Source organism: Muntiacus reevesi, chromosome 5, assembly GCF_963930625.1.
Source record: "Muntiacus reevesi chromosome 5, mMunRee1.1, whole genome shotgun sequence".
Classification (NCBI taxonomy): Eukaryota; Metazoa; Chordata; class Mammalia; order Artiodactyla; family Cervidae; genus Muntiacus; species Muntiacus reevesi.
This window is the reverse complement of record NC_089253.1, coordinates 37,249,690-37,268,854: the sequence shown is the minus strand read 5'-3', so window position 1 is coordinate 37,268,854 and position 19,165 is coordinate 37,249,690. Positions and strand designations below refer to the sequence as shown.

At 42.7% G+C, this 19,165-nt stretch overlaps 1 pseudogene; it reads left to right on the top strand.

Moving 5' to 3' along the window:
• The first annotated feature begins 8,762 nt into the window (after window positions 1–8,762).
• LOC136169594 (pregnancy-associated glycoprotein 1-like) lies at window positions 8,763–17,509 on the top strand (annotated as a pseudogene).
• The last annotated feature ends 1,656 nt before the right edge of the window (window positions 17,510–19,165 follow it).

Below are 19,165 nucleotides of genomic sequence, written 5' to 3'. Positions count from 1 at the left end.
ATTAGACATGAATAATGCAATAAATGAGATCAAAAACACTCTGGAGGGAACCAACAGTAGAATACCGGAGACAGAGGATAGGATAAGTGAGGTAGAAGTTAAAATGGTGGAAATAAATGAAGCAGAGAGGAAAAAAGGAAAAACGAATGGAATTATTCCAGTTGTCTTTTCTGACCACAGTGCAGTAAGATTAGATCTCAATTACAGGAAAAAAAATTATTAAAAATTCAAACATATGGAGGCTAAATAACATGCTTCTGAATAACCAACAAATCATAGAAGAAATAAAAAAAGAAATCAAAATATGCATAGAAACGAATGAAAATGAAAACACATCAACCCCAAACCTATGGGACACTGTAAAAGCAGTGCTAAGGGTAACATTCACAGTCTTACCTCAAGAAACAAGAAAAACATAACTCTATACCTAAAGCACCTAGAGAAGGAAGAAATGAAGAACCCCAGGGTTAGTAGAAGGAAAGAAATCTTAAAAATTAGGGCAGAAATAAATGCAAAAGAACTAAAGAGACCGTAGCAAAAATCAACAAAGATAAAAGCTGATTTTTTGAAAAATAAAGAAAAGTGACAAACCGTTAGCAAGACTCGTTAAGAAAGAAAGGGAGAAGAACCGAATCAACAAAATTAGAAATGACAATGGAGAGATCACAACAGACAACACTGAAATACAAAGGATCATAACAGACTACCTCCAGCAGCTCTATGTCAATAAAATGGACAACTTGGAAGAAATGGACAAATACTTAGAAAAGTATAACTTTCCAAAATTGAACCAGAAAGAAATAGACGACCTTAACAGAGTCATTACAAGCAAGGAAATCGAACCTGTAATCAGAAATCTTCCAGCAAACAAAAGCCCAGCACCAGAAAACCCAGAGATAAATCCACGAACCTATGGATACCTTATCTTCGACAAAGGAGGCAAGAATGTGCAATGGAAAAAATGCAACCTCTTTAACAAGTGGTGCTGTGAAAACTGGTCAACCACTTGTAAAAGAATGAAACTAGAACACTTTATAACACCACACACAGAAATAAACTCAAAATGGATTAAAGGTCTAAATGTAAGACCAGAGACTATAAAACTCCTAGAGGAGAACATAGGCAAAACATCCTCCGGCATAAATCACAGCAGGATTCTCTATGATCCACCTCCCAGAATATTAGAAATAAAAGTAAAAATAAACAAATGGGACCTAATGAACCTTCAAAGCTTTTGCACAACAAAGGAAACTATAAGCAAGGTGAAAAGACAGTCCTCAGATAGGGAGAAAATAATAGCAAATGAAGCAACAGATGAAGGATTAATCTCAAAAATATACAAGCATTTCCTGCAGCTCAATTCCAGAAAAATAAATGACCCAATCAAAAAATGGGCCAAAGAACTAAACAGACATTTCTTCAAAGAAGATATACAGATGGGTAACAAACACTTGAAAAGATGCTCAGCATCACTCATTATCAGAGAAAAGCAAATCAAAACCACAATGAGGTACCATTACACGCCAGTCAGGATGGCTGCTATCCAAAAGTTTACAAGCAATAAATGCTGGAGAGGGTGTGGAGAAAAGGGAACCCTCTTACACTGTTGGTGGGAATGCAAACTAGTACAGCCGCTATGGAGAACAGTGTGGAGATTTCTTAAAAAAACTAGAATTAGAACTGCCATATGACCCACCAATTCCACTTCTGGGCATACACACTTAGGAAACCAGATCTGAAGGAGACACGTGCACCCCAATGTTCATCGCAGCACTGTTTATAGTAGCCAGCACTTGGAAGCAACCTAGATGCCCATCAGTAGATGAATGGATAAGGAAGCTGTGGGACATATACACCATGGAATATTATTCAGCCATTAAAAAGAATTCATTTGAATTGGTTCTAATGAGATGGATTAAACTGGAGCCCATTATACAGAGTAAAGTAAGCCAGACAGATAAAGACCAATACAGTATACTAACGCATATATATGGAATTTAGAAAGATGGTAACGTTAACCCTATATGCAAAACAGAAAAAGAGACACAGGTGTACAGAACAGACTTTTGGACTCTGTGGGAGGAGAGGGTGGGATGTTTTGAAAGAACAGCATTGAAACATGTATATTATCTAGGGAGAAACAGATCACCAGCCCAGGCTGGATGCATGAGACAAGTGCTTGGGCCTGGTGCACTGGGAAGACCCAGAGGAATTGGGTGGAGAGGGAGGTGGGAGGGGGGATCAGGATTGGGAATACTTGTAAATCCATGACTGATTCATGTCAATGTACGACAGAAACCACTAGAATATTGTAAAGTAATTAGCTTCCAACTAATAAAAATAAATGAAAAAAAAAAAAAACGGTGGAAATAAATGAAGCAGAGAGGAAAAAAGAAAAAAGAATTAAAATAAAAAATAAGGACAACCTCAGGGGCCTCTGGGACGATATAAAATGCCCCAACATTCAAATCATAGGAGTCCCAGAAGAAGAAAACAAAAAGAAAGCCCATGAGAAAATACTCAAGGAGATAATAGCTGAAAACTTCCCCCAAATGGAGAAGGAAATAGTTACACAGGTCCAAGATACCCAGAGAGTCCCAAACAGGATAAACCCAAGACAAAAATCCCCAAGACACATATTAATCAAATTAACAAAGATCAAACACAAAGAACAAATATTAAAAGCAGCAAGGGAGAAACAACAAATAACACACAAAGGGATTCCCATAAGGATGATAGCTGATCTTTCAATAGAAACTCTTCAGGCCAGAAGGGAATGGCAGGACATACTTAAAGGAATGATAGAGAATAACCTACAACCCAGATTACTGTACCCAGCAAGGATCTCATTCAGATATGAAGGAGAATTCAAAAGCTTTGCAGTCAAGCAAAAGCTGAGAGAATTCAGCACCACCAAACCACTCTTCAACAATTGCTAAAGGATCTTCTCTAGACAGGAAACACAGAAAGGTTGTATGAATGTGAACATAGACAACAAAGTAAATGGCAACAGGACCATTCTTATCAATAATTCCCTTAAATGTAAATGGGCTGAATGCCCCATCCCAAAGACAAAGACTGGCTGAATGGATGCAAAGCAGGACCCCTATATAAGCTGTCTACAAGAGACCCACCTGAAAACAAGGGACACATACAGACTGAAAGTGAAGGGCTGGAAAAAATTTTTTCACGCAAATGGAGACCAAAAGAATGCAGGAGTCACAATGCTTGTATCAGATAAAATTGACCTTAACATAAAGGCTGTGAAAAGAGACAAAGAAGGCCACTACATAATGATCAAAGGATCATTCCAAGAAGAAGATAAAACAATTATAAATATATATGCACACATAGTAGCACGGTAATATGTAAGGCAAAGGCTAACAAATATGAAAGGGGAAACTAACAATAATACAATAATAGTGGGAGACTTTAATACCCCACTCACAACTATGGATGATCAACTAAACAGAAAATTAACTAGGAAACATAAACTTTAAATGACACAATGGTTCAGCTAGACCTAATTCATATCTATAGGACATATCACCACAAAACAATCAATTTCACCTTTTCCTCAAATGCACATGGAACCTTCTCCAGAATAGATCACATACTGGGCCATAAATCTAGCCTTGGTAAATTAAAAAAAAGAGAAATCATTCCAGTCATCTTTTCTGACCACAATGCAGTAAGATCAGACCTCAATTACTGGAAAAAAATATTAAAAATTCAAACATAAAGAGGCCAAATAACATGTTTTTGAATAACTGACAAATCATAGAAGAAATCAAAAAAGAAATAAAAATTTGCATAGAAACGAATGAAAATGAAAACACAACAACCCAAAACATATGAGACACTGTAAAAGCAGTGTTAAGGGGAAGGTTCATAGCAGGCTTACCTCAAGAAACAAGAAAAAAGTAAAATAAATAACCTAACTCTATACCTAAAGCAACTAGAGGAGGAAGAAATGAAGAACCCCAGGGTTAGTACAAGGAAAGAAAACTTAAAAATTATGGCAGAAATAAATGCAAAAAATCAAAGGGACCGCAGCAAAAATCAACAAAGCTAAAAGCTGGTTTTTTGAAAAAGTAAATAAAATTGACACACCGTTAGCCAGACTCATGAAGAAACAAAGGGAGAAGAACCAAATTAACAAAATTTGAAATGAAAATGGAGAGATCACAACAGACAATACTGAAATACAAAGGATCATAAGAGACTACTACCAGCAGTTGTATGCGAATAAAATGAACAGCTTGGAAGAAATGGACAAATTCTTAGAAAAGTATAGCTTTCCAAACCGGAGTGAGGAAGAAATAGAAAATCTTAACAGACCCATCACAAGCATGGAAATTGAAACTGTAATCAGAAATCTTCCAGCAAACAAAAGCCCAGGACCAGATGGCTTCACAGCTGAATTCTACCAAAAATTTAGAGAAGAGCTAACACCTGTCTTACTCAAACTCTTCCAGAAAACCGCAGAAGGGCAACTTCCAAAGTCATTCTATGAGAGTATCATCACTCTAATACTAAAGCCAGACAAAGATGACACAAAAAATGAAAACTACAGACCAATATCACTGATGATAACAGATTCAAAAATCCTTAATAAAATTCTAGCAAACAGAATCCAAAAACATAATAAAAAGATCACACATCATGACCAAGTGGGCTTTATCCCAGGAATGCAAAGATTCTTTAATATCCTCAAATCAATCAATGTAATACACCACATTAACAAACTGAAAGATAAAGACCATATGATTATCTCAATAGATGCAGAAAAAGCCTTTTACAAAATTCAACATCCATTTTTGATAAATCTCTCCAGAAAGCAGGAATAGAAGGAACATACCTCAACATAATAAAAGCTGTATATGACAAACCCACAGCAAACATTATCGTCAGTGGTGAAAAAGTGAAAGCATTTCCCCTAAAGTCAGGAAGAAGACAAGGGTGTCCACACTCACCACTACTATTCAACATAGTTTTGGAAGTGTTAGCCACAGCAATCAGAGCAGAAAAAGAAATAAAAGGAATCCAGATAGGAAAAGAAGAAATAAAACTCTCACTGTTTGCAGATAACATGATCCTCTACATAGAAAACCCTAAAGACTCTTCCAGAAAATTAGAGCTAATCAATGAATATAGTAAAGTTGTAGGATATAAAATTAACACACAGAAATCCCTTGCATTCTTATACACTAACAATGAGAAAACAGAAAGAGAAATTAAGGAAACAATACCATTCACCATTGCAAGCAAAAGAATAAAATACTTAGGAGTATATCTACCTAAAGAAGCAAAAGACCTATAGATAGAAAACTATAAAACATTGATGAAAGAAATCAAAAGGGACACAAACAGATGGAGAAATATACTGTGTTCATGGATTGGAAGAATCAATATTGTCAAAATAGCTATACAACCCAACACAATCTATAGATTCAATGCAATCCCTATCAAGCTATCAACGGTATTCTTCACAGACCTAGAAGAAACAATTTCACAATTTGTATGGAAATACAAAAAACCTCAAATAGCCAAAGCAATTTTGAGAAAGAAGAATGGAACTGGAAGCATCAACCTGCCTGACTTCAGGCTCTACTACGAAGCCTCAGTCATCAAGACAATATTGTACTGACACAAAGAAAGAAATAGAGATCAATGGAAGAAAATAGAAATCCCAGAGATAAATCCACATACCTATGGACACCTTATCTTCAACAAAGGAGGCAAGGATATACAATGGAAAAAATACAACCTCTTTAACAAGTGGTGCTGGGAAAACTGGTCAACCACTTGTAAAAGAATGAAACTAGAATACTTTCTAACACCATACACAGAAATAAACTCAAAATGAATTAAAGGTCTAAATGTAAGACTAGAAACTATAAAACTCCTAGAGGAGAACATAGGCAAAACATATTCTGACATAAATCACAGCAGGATCCTCTATGACCCGCCTACCCGAATATTGGAAATAAAAGCAAAAATAAACAAATGGGACATAATGAAGCTTAAAAGCTTTTGTACAACAAAGGAAACGGTAAGCAAGATGAAAAGACAGCGTTCATAGTGGGAGAAAATAATAGCAAATGAAGCAAGACAAAGGATTAATCTTAAAAATATACAAGTAACTCCTGCAGCTCAATTCCAGAAAAATAAATGACCTGATCAAAAAGTGGGCCAAAGAAGTAAACAGACATGTCTCCAGAAAAGACATACAGATGGCTAAAAAAGACATGAAAAGATGCTGAACATCACTCATTATCAGAGAAACACAAATAAAAAACACAATGAGGCACCATTACACGCCAGTCAGTATGGCTGCTATCCAAAAGTCTACAAGAAATAAATGCTGGAGAGGGTGTAGAGAAAGGGGAACCCTCTTACACTGTTGGTGGGAATGCATACTAGTACAGCCACTCTGGAGAACAGTGTGGGGATTTCTTAAGAAACTGGAAATAGCACTGCCATATGACTCAGCAATCCCACTCCTGGGCATACACACAGAGGACACCAGATCTGAAAGAGACACGTGCACCCCAATCTTCATTGCATCGCTATTTATAAAAGCCAGGACATGGACACAACCTGGATGCCCATCAGGAGACGAATGGATAAGGAAGCTATGGTAAATATACACTATGTAATATTACTCATCCATTAAAAATAATTCATTTTAATCAGTTCTAATGAGATTGATGTAACTGGAGCCCATTATACAGAGTGAAGTAAGCCAGAAAGATAAACACCAATACAATATACTAGCACGTGTATATGTAATTTAGAAAGATGGTAACAATAGCCCTATATGTAAAAGAGAAAAAGAGACACAGATGTATAGAACAGACTTTTGGACTCTGTGGGAGAAGGCGAGGGTGGGATGTTCTGAGAGAATAGCATTGAAGCAAGTATACTATCAAGGGTGGAACAGATCACCAGCCCAGGTTGGATGCATGAGACATGTGCTCAGGGCTAGTGCCCTGGGAAGACCCAGAGAGATGGGATGGAGAGGGAGGCGGGAGGGGGGCTCGATATGGGGAACACATGTAAATCCATGACTGATTCTTGTCAATATATAGCAAAAACCATCACAGTAGTGTAAAGTAATTAGCCTCCAACTAATAAAAATAAATGAAAAAAAACAAAACAAAACAAAAACCAATCTTCTCCAAGGCCATAGTTCAAAGGGCATATATGTGTGTCATTTCTCAGTGATGTCATATTTCCCCTGTTGGGATTTAACCACCAAAACGGAATTTAAACAATATGCCAAAGTGAGGATTAAGACACAGACCCCCACCTACATACAGCTGGCAACAGGAAAGGCTCCTGTTGTATTCAAGGGACAGGCCTGGATAGATCTCAGGCAGGAATGGGCCCTGGGAGTCCTGGATGAGTCATTAAACAGGGTTGTCTTTACTTTGTCTGCCACGGGTGTTTTGTCTTCTTTGATTGGGAAGACCTTTCAAAATTAATTTTTTGTGTGTTTGCTTTGGTGGAAAAAATTTTTCATGGTATAGACCCTATAGAGGAAATTATATCAGAAATATATCCATATATCTTCAGCAGTTAAATTTGTTGTTTTTTATGTCCCCAATGATCTTTCTTTATAAGTAGAAAGGAAACAAACGTGTTCAGTAGGTATTCAGTCTCTTTTTAAATCAACCAGCTTGAATTACATTCCTTTCTATCCCCACTGCACTACCAAGTGTAGGCTAGAAATAAAAACCTGCAGAGACTGAAGGCTGATTCCAACACATCGTTGTGAACATTTCCTTCCCACTGATTTTTTGGGAAAAAAAAATTAGTTGCTAACATTAAAATCAGTAGATTGTACGTAAATATCCAACCTTCTCATTTTCTTGAAAACATGGCCGACTGGCCTGCTTTCCAGCATGGTTGAAGTGGAGGAAAGGGTGCTCCCAGGGTCAGGGTACAGCATGGCCACCTAGTCCTATTATCATGTCTCTTGCCTCTTGGGGCCATGAGTTTGTGAGAACTAGACTGCTGGCTCTCTTAAGATAAAGACTACTTTTGTCTTGATCAACTTTGACTTTGAAGTCTTTAACCCAGAACCCAGCACACAGTTCTTCCTTGTACGTTTGTTGGATGATATAAAATATCTTGCGGATGCATATGACATTTTTTCCATACTGAAACCAATGTCATGGAAGTACTGCTCTGCCCTAAATCTTTGATGCAGACGGACATCACAGGTACCCTGATCTCTGCCATTAGACCCACTACCTAAGGCCAGTTGTATGTCCCTGGGCTGTCCCTGAAGTCTTCACTTTGCCATTTGACAACTTATATTCCTAGCAATCTCCTCTACAACGAAGACAGCAATGCATATCTCATGAAGTGGCTAGGAAGATGACATGAAACCATGAATGTCGAGTATGGCCCCTAGTTACCATTTTCATGATGTTTTTAGCAGGTTTTTCTCCAAGTAAGCAAGGTTCTCCTTCTCTTTAGATGTCCATGCAGATCAGTTAGATTCTCCATCCAAGCTTCAAGGAAGAGATTACAGTTCAGTTGTCTGTATTCTGAGACGCTTCAAAGTCCACTCGCCAAGGACACTGATGAAGATAAAGATTTTATCGAAAGCTTTGTGTTTTTATCAGATCTATTAGTGGCATAAAGGGGAAAACTAGGGTAAGTCAGAGCATATATAACTAGGGGCTCCTGGTCACCACTACATGCTAAGAACCCGAACTTCCCTGAGTACTTGGAGCCAGGAAAGAAGCATGAAGTGGCTTGTACTCCTTGGGCTGGTGGTCTTCTCAGATTGCATAGTCAAGTATGTATGGGGACTGTAAGCTGATCATCTTCCTTTCTCGGATTTTTCTTTTCATCTGATTATTCTTCCACCCATCAGGTTTAGATGGGATTGAATATTTCCCTGAGAGTCTTGAAATTCAACCCTTACTTATTGATAAGTAACTTGCTTTAGGAACTGTGGATCCCAAGGATCTTGGTATAGATTTGCATGGTTGCACAACTCTTGGGGTCCAGTCATGACCTATTGAAAATGCAACTCCTTAGAACTGTTCAGTGCACAGTCTATGCAGATGTAGGTGTGGTCCTGTGGAATGGCACTTTTGTACATTTTATTCAACATGTCCTCTTTGTTCCCTATCTACTTCAGTGTGTATATATCTGTGTCTGCATCTCTGTATCACTATCTTACCTCTCCTTCTCTTTAGAAATCTCTGTGAGTGTATTTCTCTCTGTGTTGTTTTCTTTTAATTTTTCATTTGACTCACCCTTCCTTCTCAAGCCTCTGAATTTCCCTTACTTGTTGCCTATCTCCTGGATTCTTCTTTCAACTCCCTCTTCTCTTTCAACTTGGAGAAAGATACACTGTTTTATATACTGATTTATATCTGACAAGCAGTGTGACCACAGCCAACTCAGTAACCTCTTGCATTTCAAATTGCTCCCTTGTAAAAGAGCATAAGAGTCCCCCTTCTACCTCCTTCCTTGAGGTTCTATGAGAAGGATACAGTGGGGTGGCAACAGCAATGCTAATGGCTGTCATTGTTGAGACTTCCTATTTATCAGGTACCTTATATTCTTCACTTTATTTACCTCCAAGATATTCTATTTGGAGGGGTTTTTGATCGAGGGGGAGACTGAAACACCACATGGTCATATGGCTTATCCCAGATTGCAGAACAGAACCCGTATTCAAACCTATGTCTTTGTCATGGTGTGTGTATAAAATTCTGATAATAATATGACTCATAAAAGTGATTACAAAATACACAGGGCCATTACAACGACGGTTTTCCCTTAACACTGACAGCTAATTGTAGCTTCGTCTTTGTTTTCTTTATCAAATACTCTGTAAAGAATACCTCTAACGAGGGTGAATATCATGAGAAATTCCCGCAGTGAAAAAATCATGCTGAACAATTTCCTGAAAGAACATGCTTACAGACTCTACCTGACTTCTTCTCCTGGCAAAAACATAGCTACTCACCCCCTGAGAAATATCAACGATGTGAGTATTTTGGGAGGATGGTGCTCCACAGCACCCTCTGGTGCTCTAGACTAGCACCAGGGCTCATCTGGAGGTGCCAGGTGAGTTGTTTGGGTTGGGGTTCCTGCAGGAGGCAGAAACAGTGGAAAACAGGGACCCCACCCAGAGGAGAACACACTCTCATCCTCAACTGTTGGTCTTTGTCACCAGGCCCGTCAATTACCAGGTGGCAGGTAAATATCCATTTCTGTGTAAATATGTGTCATTAATTTGACGGAGATTGTTCCCTCTGAAATAAGTGAGTCAGTCGGATACAGATGAAGAGTGAACCATCACTGATCAAATGGTAGAACCAACGGCAAAGTCATTGTGAATTCCCAGGCAGAAGAATTCAGTTTCCACAGAAACAAGAACCACAGCCTTAAAAATTTACTGAACCCATACTCCGTGTAAGACCATAAGTATCTAACCTTGTGGTTACTGCTTTTAGATTAGAAAAAGGACTTATTTTGTCTTCAAGAATGCTCATGCTGGCCCGAGAGATAGACATATTAGTAAGTAGATGTCAAATGAAAGGGTCACCTCTGTGGTTGATTGAATGTGGTCTGAGTTTAGAGTGAGTGGCTGAGGTTGATCAAGACGGACCTCCTGGAGAAGGGGGTGCTAAGGCTGGTTTTGAAGAGACTACAGAGCTTCTCAAATGAAGGCACCAGGACTTCCCTGGGTGTCCAGTGGTCCTGGAGGTCCAGGGGTTATGCCTCTGTGCTTCCAATGCAGGAGGTACCACTTCAACGCCTGGTCATAGAGTCAATATCCTGCATACCATGCAGCACAGGAAAAGTATATCAAATGCAGGCACCTCTGGGACCAACGTCAGTGAGCTGCACGGTGGTTAGGAAGTGATCTCAAGGGATATGTGACATCCAGAGGGAGGCATGAGTGTGGGAATAGAGGGTAGCCAGTTCTGCACTAACCCACTCCCTCCTTTTCCCTGTAGATGGTCTATGTGGGTAACATCACCATTGGAACACCCCCTCAGAAATTCCAGGTTGTCTTTGACACAGGCTCATCTGACTTGTGGGTGCCCTCCATCCTCTGCACCAGCCGATTCTGTTGTGAGTACAGACACCCCGTACCTGGATCATCTTCCATTGCCCTGCCACTCTGTTTTGCACCCTTGGCACCTGATGACACTTATCTCTTGTGTCTGCAGCTTCACACGTTTTGTTCAGACATCTTGAGTCTTCCACCTACCGGCCTAACAATAAGACCTTCAGCATCGAATATGGCTCTGGAAGGATGAAGGGAGTTGTTGCTATTGACACTGTTTGGATAAGAGTGTAACAAATGCTGAGTCAGGACTGCCTATGGAGTGACCACTGCTTGCAAAACAGATGTAGGACCTTCTGGCAGGAAACTTCCTAGCCTAACTCCCATAGATTTTGGCCATCTTACCCACAGGATCCTGTCCCAGGGGAGGCAGTGCCCGTGGTGACACACGAGCACACAGTTTAGCTAACCCAGAGAGTGGCTTGAGATGGGGACTTGCAGCTTCTCTGCCCATGAGCAGTTCAAGGTTCATTTTGCTGGGAGTGAGAAGAGGAGAAAAAAGCACTCACATTTATATTCTCAGACTGTTCCAGGCACTTTCAGGTGGTAACTGGTTTAGTCCTGCAACAACCCCACACAGCAGATACTCTGATTAGCTCAGGAGACATATGAGAAAGCAGAGGTGCAGACAGCAAGGGCCTTGCTGAATACACACATGTGGTAAACAGTGGAGCTCGACTGGCTTTTCAGCACTGAAGTTGCTGTGGGGTGTTTGGGGACAGGATAAAACTGATCTGGCGACCCTCGGGGCAGTCAAGGGCTTCAGGTATCCAGACTGGGAAACTGGAGGCCTGAGAAGTTAGGGGGCCTGATAAATGAGTTCTCATTCTAGGGGGCCTTTCAGAGTCGAACAAAACTTATGGCCTGCCTCCCCCAAAGTACTTGAGTATTTCCCCTCTCTCTTTCTCTCTCATACACACTCACACAAAGACACACATATCCTCAAAAGTTAATCCCCATGCAGTCATTTCATAGATTCCTGCAAGCAAGATTGTGTTTTCGGCTTCTGTCTTCCTGGACAGATGCAGAATCCACAGTACCTTACAGAGGATGCAGTCCATTCCTGTCATTAGGTCACAGTGATGCCAAAGAGAAGGCTGCATTGTACTCGGCGCATTTTGTCCACAAGGGGGCACCAATGGGTCCTGGCCTGACTGTTGGTTGCCCAACCTGTCCAGAAGCCAGGAGGCCAATTTGACTCACTCAGGTGTTGTGTTTTGTTGTTGTTGTTTGTTTGATTGTTTGTTTTTCTCGGTGCTGTTTTTCAGAGGGGCAGATGTTTTAAAATTCACAGCCTCTCACAAAGCGAACCCAAATTCCCGTCTCAGCTTGGTCTAACTGCCTGAGGTCCACCAACCACACAGCCCAGCCTCAATTCCTCTCTGAGGATCTAATGGCAATGCACCCCAACCCAGTCCTATCCCCAGTTCATGTATGTGTAAGTGGGATCACTCTTCTCTCCCACAGATTGGGGACCTTGTAATTACTGACCAGCGATTCGGTCTAAGCATGGAGCAATCTGGGTTTGAGGGAAAGCCTTTTGATGGCGTCTTGGGCTTGAACTACCCCAACTTATCTTTCACTGGAGGCATCCCTATCTTTGACAACCTGAAGAATCAAGGTGCCATTTCTGAGCCTGTTTTGCCTTCTACCTGAGCAAGTAAGTCTGAGATGGAAAAGCCATTTCTCCAAATTAGCTGTGATTTGCTTTCAGGTGTAGGAAATTTATAGAACACTTGATAAAGAAGTATGCTGAGAGATAATCTAATCCACGATAACTATGGGCCCAGGGCCCTACCTGGCTTCACCATTGGCTTTTATATATAACATTTTATTGGAACATAACCCTGCTCCTGGGCTCAAGATTAGTAACCTGGTCTAGGGGGATGAGTGAGGAGGAAAACTAATGGAAGGCAACAGGCAACAAGTTGAAGGAAAAGGCATTAGGATTTGCTTATGTATTTGATAAGGAAGGAGAAGGATGGTGGGTATCTTTCCTTCCTCATTAGCACTTCACTGTGAGCCCAGGACCAGCTACTCAATTTGCAGGAGCCAGTGAAAAATGAACGTGTGGGACACAAAACAAAGTGTGGGACCCCTTGTTCAAGAAATATTAGGCATTTCAAGAGAGGGAGAGCAGGGGTGCGGTCCCTTCTGAGTGTGGGGCCCTTTGGATAGTAAAGGTCACAGGCTAGTGGAGCCAACTCTGGGTGACCTGATTCCACACCCTTAGCACTCCCAGGCCTTGATTTTCCTGAAAAAATGACAAGCTGGACAAGGAGAGAGCCAAAATGCTTCAGCACCCTGCCCTCTGAGGGTGTCTGAGCACTCAGGTCACAGGACGTCTGGGGCATCTTCAGAAGATATAGTGGGTGCAGTCCAGCCAACTGACTCAGATTCTACCCTCCTCTGTGCCACTCATTAGCCAGTAACAACCTCAGTCTCGTTCTCAATCGCTCCTAGAGTCGATTTCTGCATCTGTAGATGGGGATCTTGTTAGGGCCTTGATGGGTGTAGAAGCAAAGCTCTCAGACAGTGATGTTATCGTCCTCCAAGGATCTCCCCTCTGTCTTCTCTCTACAGAAGCAAGCCGGAGGGCAGTGTGGTGATGTTTGGTGGGGTGGATAAATCCTACTACCAGGGAGTGCTCAACTGGGTACCATTGATCCAAGCCGGTGACTGGCGTGTCCACATGGACCGGTAAGCCTCTCCCTCTGAGGGTCAGCCCAAGGGATGCTCCCACTACTGTACATGGACACAGGCAGACATACAGAAGTGCATTCTCAGACAAATAGGCACAGACACTTATACACCACCCACAATGACACAGATAGACCCACAGACATATGGAAACACAGAAGCAGACTCGTATAAACATACACAGAGACACATATAAACATGCAAAACTTGCATAGCTAATCAGAGACACAGAAGCACACACAGAGACACATACAAATACACAAGCACATAGATACACAAAAAGCCCATGGGTTCATAATCCCTAGGCCTCCTGACCAGGGCTCTGACCATGGTCCTCACAGGGTCCAGAGAGGTCTGTGCAGCTGGAGAGCCTTGCAGCCACTACCCTGTGAGGTGGGGAGCACGGTCAGAGGACTCTGCAGTGTGGTGAACAGGATCAGGGAGGATTTCACCAGCCTGGACAGCATTATCAGATAACCAACTGTCCAGGGCTACCTGGGACCAAGGAAGTTCTCAGTACAGATAAATGTCAATTTAAAAACAAGGCAAGTCCTGAGCAAATGGGGACAACTGGTCTCCTTTTGGAGAAGTTACCCAGCAGTGGAGAGAGGTTGGCTGCAGTCTTAAGATCTGAAAGCAACTAATAAAAAAGACACCCCACATCCCTGGGCACAGAGTGGGGCAGGGGCTATAACTGAGAGAATCAGAAAGGTGGGATCCAGGAGTAACCTGAGGACAAGAGGCAATAACTGAAATGATTTTGTGCGATACGCTCAGAGAAAAGCTGACCTGTCCTTTGGAGTTTCTGTGGGCTAGTCATGTATATCCTGGGCAGGGTCTCAGGGTCTGAGCTGGTTGTAAAAACAGTCCTGGTTGACACCCTCTACCAGAAGAGCCTCTGTCTCTCCCTTCCTTCTATGAGAATCTTCTGACCCTGCGCATCTCCATCTTCACTCTGTGTTTGACCCATTATTTTTTCCCCACCAGATACAGCTCTCTGGATGTTTCTCATTATTTTCATAGTCTTCATTCACTCATTGAACAGACACACATTGGGCATCCACTGTGTGCCACGCACTTTAGGGAGGCAATGAGAATAAATCTCCCCCTCACATCTAAGTAGGCAGATGCACAGAAATGACACACACACTTCGTGAATTGACTTTGGTACATGCTAGACATGAGGAAGGATCTACAGAGAGTGACCAAGAGAGGAGACTGATAAACACCGGGGGAAAGTCTTCCTTGAAAACAATACAATTAAGCTGGAATCTGGAAGATGAGAAGAAATTTGCTAGTCAAAGGGGAGGGGACTCTTCTAGGAAGGAAAAGTAGCTTGTGTCAAGCTACAAAAGATCCTGGTGTATTCAAGTGCTGCATTCAAGGATGTGAAGGGAGGTGCTGTGTTGAGAGCAGATGAAGAGAGTCAGGGCGAGAGACAAAGGGCTGTTTAGGAGACAGTCGGGAAGGGGGCAGCTCTGGGGAGACGCAGAGTGACCTCGATGTGCACTTTGTCGCACTCTCTCTTAGCATCTCCATGAACAGACGCCTTATTGCTTGTAATGGCGGCTGTGAGGCCATTGGGGACACCGGGACATCAGTTATCCTTGGTCCAGGAAAACTGGTCGATAAGATCCTGATGCTCATCGGCGCCACACCACAGGGTTCTGAGGTGAAAGGTCATGCCCCAGGGTCAGTCCCAGTCTCCACACATCAAGGATCTCCAGGGCCAACCTCTCTCCCTCTCTCTCTAACAGCACTACGTTTCATGTTCTGCGGTCAATACCCTGCCCTCTATTGTCTTCACCATCAACGGCATCAACTACCCACTGCCAGCTCAAGCCTACGCCATCAAGGTGAGGGGACAATACTGAGGGTTGGGTATCAAACTGGAGCTTGCAGGATCCCCTGGGCTGCTGCTGGGAGGAGGGCGCCCTCTGCAGGCCATGTCACACCATTGCAGATGCTGCTGAGCCTTGTGCCTCGGCCAGTGCCTCCCACAGAACCAATCACTTGAGAGTAAAGGGCCGTCTGGGACACTGTTCATCATGAAATAAATGTGGAAACCCCACACCATTCTGGCATGGTGGGAGTCACAAGGAGAGGGGAACAGTGAGGCCCTCAGTCCTAGAAAGGCTTCAGCTCCATCTGAACACTTAGTTGCATTAACACGAAAGTCAGTTCTAGCAGTCCCTGAAATAGGCCATGTTACAAGGAGAATGGCTGGGAACAATCCCAGTGTGATGTCCCATCAGAAATTAACAGTCTCCCTTCCCTTCTCAAACTTTTCCTGCTTTGGATGATAAATCACATGGTCACCCTAGATCTCGGCTGCTTCTTCCCCTTGCTCTGGCCAGGTGCCCCCTTTGTGAGTTGGGGTACCTGACCCCTCTGTGGGGAGGTTGGATACTAAGGTGAATAAAGGGCGCACAGTGACTGCTCACCCCGGCACAGGGTGGAGGCTTCATGTCAGCCCCCTGTGGGAGTTCAGAGCTGGCTGATGGGCTCAAAGAAGGCTTTGAGGAACAGAGGGAATTTCAGGAATTCTAAGACAACAAACTCATGGAGCCATATGGAGGGTTGCTTGGTTCTAGGCAACACTACACTGGATTCCATGCAAATGGCATCCCAAGGTGCTCTGCATTGGAGCACTGGGGACTTATTAGGGGTGATGAGGGATACGGATTGACTGGTAGGAATGGGGAACCAGAGTATGTTACCCAATAAGGCTTGGAATGTTCAAAGAGGGTGAGTGTGAGCCGAAGGAGGTTTTCCACAGTTCCTGTTTAAGTCTTCAAGAACGTTTTGTGGGCACTGCTATATTTAAGATGGATAACCAACAATGAGTTACTGTGTAGCACAGGGAACTCCACTCAGTTATATGACAGCCTGGATTGGAGGGGCATCTTTGGGACCAGGATACATAGCTATATACAGTTGATTCTGTTTACTGTCCAACTAAAACCCAGAATATTGTTCATCAGCTATACTCCAATAAGAAATAGTTTTTAAATAAAGTTTGGATTGTGAGGATGCTGTAGGAGTACCTGCATTCTCGGTAGAGGAAACAAGGAACAGGAGTCAGGAGGAAAGAAACAGGGAGTGAGGAGAACCTGGGGCCACTCTTGTTCTTTTCTCAAAATTGTGTTGAAGTGTGGCTGATCTTCAGTGTTGCCTTAAGTTCTGCTGGACAGCAATGTAACTCAGTTATACACATAAAAACTATATATTCTTTCTCTTATTCTTTTTCATGTGGTTTATCACTGAATATTGAATATAGCTCCTTACTCTCTACAGTAGGACTTTGTTGTTTAACATTCCACTGTTTCCCCAACTCCCATTCCTCCACTCACCACATCCTTCCTCATGGCAGTCACATGTATGGGCCCTTTTTGGTTTTGGATGAACTCTCACATCCCCTGCTGCTCGTAAAACCACTTGATGCTTACCAAAAGAGGGAAATTAAACCAAGAACGGTGCTGGTCTGGATATTTGTGCGAGTTGCACGTAAGGGTTCATGCTGACTAGTGTGTGTCTCTGACTCTCCCAGGATTCTAGCGGCGACTGCTATATCACCTTTAAACAGCTCCAACCGAGTAGATCTACAGAGACCTGGTACCTGGTGACGTCTTCCTGAGGCTGTATTTCTCAGTCTTTGATCGAGGAAATGACAGGATTGGCCTGGCACAGGCAGTGTAACGCTTGGAGTGATTCAGGAATCAGTAAGGCCACTCCTAACACACCCTCACTCACACTGAGGGCACTCCTGCCCAGGATGCTGATGAACTGTATTTGGTGGTCTGCACATCCTATTCTCAGTAAAGAATAAAGGGTTTCACTTGTAATGGTGCTGAAACAAATGGGTGCCTCTGTTTGTGTCTGGGAGTGAAGGACCTAGAACCTAGTCTGAATCAAAATTGAGAGGAGCCCAACTCCAGCTGGCTTCAAGGAAAAGGGAGACTCATTGAAATGATTCTGGGAATCCAGGACACAAGAATCAGAGCAAATACAGAGATCTCAGTGACTGGACCCAAGAAATCAGAAGTCCTCAGTTCTCTCTTTCCCACCCTCACTCTTTCCCTTTGCTCTTCTTTGGGGTCTGAGCCTGACAACTTCCTTCCTTAAGGCTTCTACACCTAGTGAGAGAGTCCAAGCTACCTGCCCTAGGGTTTTATATCCCCAAGGCATCACCTAGTAAGGAAAAAAACTCGGAGCTATCAGAGTTCAATGGTGTTCTCTGAATGACCCACCTCAGATCACTTGCACAGCACCAGATCAGCCATCCTCGGAGGGCCATGTGGTCCTATGACTGGCTTTACATGGTCATTGGCCCTGACCCAGTAGCACACATGATTCTCAGTTTCCTCCAGAGCTACATGACTGAAGCTGGGGAGAGGCAGCCCCAAGGATAGCGACTGGGGGACGGTCTAGGCCATGGAAGAGTTGGTGATGACCCACCAACTCCACCACCTCCTCATTCAGAGGAATTCTAAGGGGTAATGAAATAGTCTCTCTTCATACCATCTCAGATGATCTTATCACTGAGCTTCTCCTCCAGGGGAGTTTTGTTGAAGTAGTTCATGCAGAGCTGGTTCCCTCTTGTCCCCACACCCCAGTCACCAGCTCTCTGCCACATATGCCTGCTGTGTTCTTTCCAGTCCTACTTGGTAAGTGGTGGCCCCAGTGGATCCCTGAGCCATCCCCCTCCTCCAGGGCCCAGATTGCACCTTCCTTGGCCTCCAGTGCTGCTGGGGAGAATGCAACGCATGTATCGGGGGACCCAGGGTACACAGAGCCTTCAGCCTTTCTGAGCTTCCTCCAGAGGTGGAGCTACAAACTCTTTGCTTGAAACTGCCATGGTTAGGCACTTTTGCAGTGGAAGCATCCGTTCTTTCCACCTGGAGGCCTTCAGTAGATGCCTCAGCTGAGACAGGAGGGGTCAGTGGTTGATTTCCTTTCAGATTGACTGATTTGATCTCCTTGTTGTATAAGGGACTCTCAAGAATCTGCTGAAGCACCACAGTTCAAAAGCTCAGTTTTTTTGCCATTCACCCTTTCTTATGGTCCAGATAGCACATCTACACATGATTACTGGAAAAATCATAGTTTTGACACTTCCGACCACTGTAGCAAAGTGATTCTCTGCTTTTTAATACACCACCCAATTTTTCATAGTCTTTCTTCCTTTCAGGGAGCAAGTGTGTTTTAATTTTGTGACTGCAGTCAAGGTCCATAATGATTTTTGGAGTCCAAGAAAATATTCTGCCACTGTTTCCACTTTTCCCTCATCTATATGCCTTGAAGTGTTGGGACTGGATGCCATGAATGTTCAGTATTTTTTTGTGAATAGTTTTT